Consider the following 4,246-nt stretch of genomic DNA (forward strand, 5'->3'; position numbering starts at 1 on the left):
TAAGTGGTTGTCATTTATTTCGTTGCTGAACATCACATTTAGGTTTTTTATTTAGTCATTTTGTCTCTGGTGGTCTCTGGTTTTTAAGTAATGCTAGCTGCAAAAGTACTTTTTGACAGATTTTATTATAATCTAGACCAAATTACTCTTGCACTATCCTTGCATCCGTCGTTGTCCGTTAACTTTTACAATTTTATCTTATTCTCTAAAATCACTCGCCCGCTCGGAACAAAACCAATCAACAACAGATAATTACAGTTCTTAGGTTGTGATGTTAAAAACTTGTAATGGAAGATGAGCGCTCACAATATAAAAAACAAGAAGATGTGGTATGATTGCGAGTGAGACACCTATCCTGTAAGGTTCGAATGTAAAACCATCTTATTTGTTTCTCTGTTATGTAAATCACAAAAATGTTGTTGTTATGTTTCTACTGACAGATACAATTAACCATGAGCTCGCAACAACATAGCGCCCGTCGTCTTCCATTAACCTTTACAAACACTTAATTTTTAAAATCCATCGCCCGATCGGAACAAATCCAAGCAACAACGGATTTTTACAATAATGTTGGACATGCCACAGATAAGTTTCACTTGTCAAAACCACAATTCCGTATCGATTGTGACAATGTCGAATGTGAGTAAAATCTTGTATGAGCGACACGACGTGTGTCACTAGTGGAGCAGGAAATTGTTTCCATGGCAACTGTGTAAACCCTTAGCTTTTTTTGCTTTAACGGGGTTCGTGTTGGTTTAGCTTGTTTGTTCAGTGAAACAGTTATATTTTGTGCAATAGAATGTTTTATCATTCGAAGTGTATGTGTTTTCTCAACAGCTAAAAGTCTCGTTTATCCTCGCCTTGTACAATCTTGTTGCAACTTTAATATTCTGTCAAAACTTTGTGTTACATAAGTAACATGTATCGATGTTTTGTGTTTGTATTTTCCTTTCTTGTAAGATAAGACCTTAGGCATTTTTTAATCACTAGTGGAACACAAATTGTTGGCCTTCAGGAACACACGAGTTCACCCTTGGTTTTTTATGGGGTCCTTTATTTTCTGAGCAATGTTTTGTTAATTTGTTTTGTCTTTCCGTCGTTTTTCTTATGGTAATGGTATAACTGTTTGACATCTCGCTCGTTTTGTAAGCAACCTTCATTCAAGTGTCTCCCTTTCGTCAGGTCGATAACAAAGAATTTAAGATGAGATCTTGAATACTGAACTAGATATCCAATGTATTTACTATTAGTGTCATTTTTTTTTCACCTGTAACGGAAGCTGGCGAATTTAAAAGCATATATGTCAAGAGAATCAATGAAAAAGATTCATACAAAAGTACATAAAAGTATTTATTATTATCTAAATATCCTATTAATTAATTTAATATCAAAATCTTTATTATGCGCCTATGAAGACAAGCTTGATAAAACTAGTATAGTCAGAGTCCAGATATACAAATGTATCAAAGAAATAATTCTTAACAATAGAAATTACTGTTTCAATTAAGATTAAAGTAATCTTTGCACGAGTAGGTAGAGTCACTGCATTCTAGCGAACACTCATAACAACTCACTCGACAGGTATTCACACATCTTCTGTACTCATCATACCCTCTACCGCTACGATAATAATTGACATCACATCTATTAAAACATCCAAAGGCAGTCGTAATACATTGCTTTGTGCAGAAAACAGCAGATGTTCTTCCTACTAATATCAAGACGATACAAACTATGGTAACACTTGTCCTCAGTTTCAATCCCATCTGGAAAATAATTAAAGCTAAATTAATGTATTTAAAATTGATGTCTAGTATTTTCACACGTTTTTCAACGTTCAATGTTTCCGTCATTCAAAAGCACTGTAGAAAGATTTAGCAATAGGTTGATAAAGTGTGAATAAACATTTTGGTGCTCATGTTCTATTTTATTGTTACGAAAGAAATTGGTTAGTATATATTGTCTATGAAAGTGTACTACGGCATGGATTTTATAACCTAGTAGCAAGTTTTCAGAGTTTTATGTGTCTTCTGCATGTTTTAATTCTTTGATTATGACTTGCTGTTATAAATGTTTATAATATATAAAACAATTTTCTCTACATATATTTTTGCAGTACGTGTTTTTTTTGGAATACTTTTTAATTTTGTTTTTATAAAGCGATAACATATTTATTCATTATTCTAAACCTAGATACAGAGACTGAAAACATGTAAAATACTCAGAATTAAATTCCGTTACTACGAACAAGTACATATTCAAAAGACTTTGTTCTTTCACAATACCAATATCTAAAATGTTTTATCAAATTGCAGTTTGAATTCATCTCTACAAACGGACCAACAGTCGTTGACATAGTTGATGACGTCATGGAAGGCAAATTTTGTTCTGTGACGCCTTCCTAAGACATCATAAGGCTGAAGCCATTTTCATTTATATTCGAGCGCCATTGAAGAGTCTTATATAATAGACTAAACGCGTCCTTGTCGTACCAAATTTTAAGTTTGGTATCTTTGATAAAAAAAATTTTAATCGATTTTAATGGTGACTGGAGTTTTCTCAAAAGCCTATTATAGACTTAGTAGATATAAAATAATAGTATGTCAATAACAATGATGCACCATGGCTTTAGGTCTTTTATCAAGTATTGTATAACATAAGGAGATGTGGTATGATTGATAACAAGACAACTATCCACCAGAGACCAAATGACGTTAATGTTAACAACTATAGGTCACCATACGGCCTTAAACAATTCAACAATGAGCAAAGCCCATACAGCATAGTAAGCTATAAAAGGTCCCGATATAATAAAATGTAAAACAATTCAAAAAGAAATAAACGACATATGATATGCAGCATCAAACGACGACCACTGAATGACAAGCTCTGGACTTGGGACGGGCACATAAAGAATTTGGCAGGTTTTAACATGTTTGCGAGTGCCCAATCCTTCACTAACCTGGGACATTAATAGTGGTATTACATCACAATTAGACAATTTTAGTCAATTTCGTTAAATAAGGAGTCACTACATTTCATACTTGATTAACTTTGTTTGTGTTTGACTTCTAGTTGCATAAAATAGTATATTTTTTAATTAATTAAAATTTAAAAAATACTTTCCAGCACTAATTCTTCTTTGTGATTTTTATGAATACCGCAAATTCAGACTATAAACAAAAAGTTTGGATATTTTTTTTGCATATTTGTCCAAGCAACTAAGACACTTTACAAACAACAAACCTCATCTTAATCTAACATTTGGTGATACAACACAAACTACATGATATTTCGCAGTAATAATCAAACTTGGTCTAGCCGTTTGGTTTCAAAAAGTGTTGAAATAAGAAGTTAACATTTATCATTTTAAATCAAATGATTATAGTAATTAGATATAATTAAAAATGGAAGTATTGTCATCATTCTATGGCTAGCTTGATAACAGAAGTTTCTTTACGAATAATACTGTTTAAAGACCTTAAACCATTTAAAAGAATTAACTTGTGAGGTTGCCCAACCTTAACGCTGATAAGTGAGAAAAAAAATTAAACCTCCAAATATCATAAGAAAATTATGTTTTATAACCTCAATTCTTATTCATATCCAATTACAAAAAGTAAATAAAGACAATGAAATTGTAATTGGAAGAAGACAGAAAATACCAAAGCTAAATGAAAAGGCTAAAATAACACACAACCGCCAACAAAAAAGTATAATAATTAGACATTGAACAAAATGAAGCAAAAATTGATGTGTAGTGCTCTGAAAAGAATCACAATTTGATCTTCTAGTCAAACTCTTCAAAATCGTACATTTTAAACATATCTTAATTTATCTCATAATAGTCTAATAGATTAAATCATATTTACCTTCAATCAAAGAGTTAATGGAGTGATGATATTGCGACTACTGAAAGTAAGTAAAGTTACAATTAGTTTTAAACGGAAACTATAGAAGGATGTACGTCAACAGTTTAAAACGGAAACATTCAAGGGCGCCTTTTTACGCACTTTCATCTCATTGTTGGACATTTGGTGACAGGGTTTTTATAGAATAAAATTGCTGTGCATATCTTGATTTTTATTGGTAAATCTAAAGTTGAGACAATCTTGACACTTTCAGAAAACTTTTCTTTAATTTTTAATTATTTGATTGATTGGTTAATGGAATGTTTTTATGCTGATTTCATTACTTTTGGCTATTTCGTGGCGGTCAGTTTGTACTGGTGGAGGAAACCTGAATG

The 4,246-nt window shown here is 31.8% G+C and overlaps 1 long non-coding RNA gene across 1 annotated transcript; it reads right to left on the reverse strand.

The window, feature by feature from the left end:
• Positions 1-1,331: 1,331 nt before the first annotated feature.
• On the reverse strand, positions 1,332-3,990 carry LOC127714892 (uncharacterized). The gene is made up of 2 exons (XR_007987982.1): positions 3,873-3,990; positions 1,332-1,766 (listed from the first exon to the last, which is right to left on the reverse strand). It is a non-coding gene; the product is annotated as an uncharacterized LOC127714892 (long non-coding RNA).
• Between the last annotated feature and the right edge of the window lie 256 nt (positions 3,991-4,246).

Source organism: Mytilus californianus, unplaced genomic scaffold (assembly GCF_021869535.1).
Source record: "Mytilus californianus isolate M0D057914Y unplaced genomic scaffold, xbMytCali1.0.p SCAF_9, whole genome shotgun sequence".
NCBI lineage: Eukaryota > Metazoa > Mollusca > Bivalvia > Mytilida > Mytilidae > Mytilus > Mytilus californianus.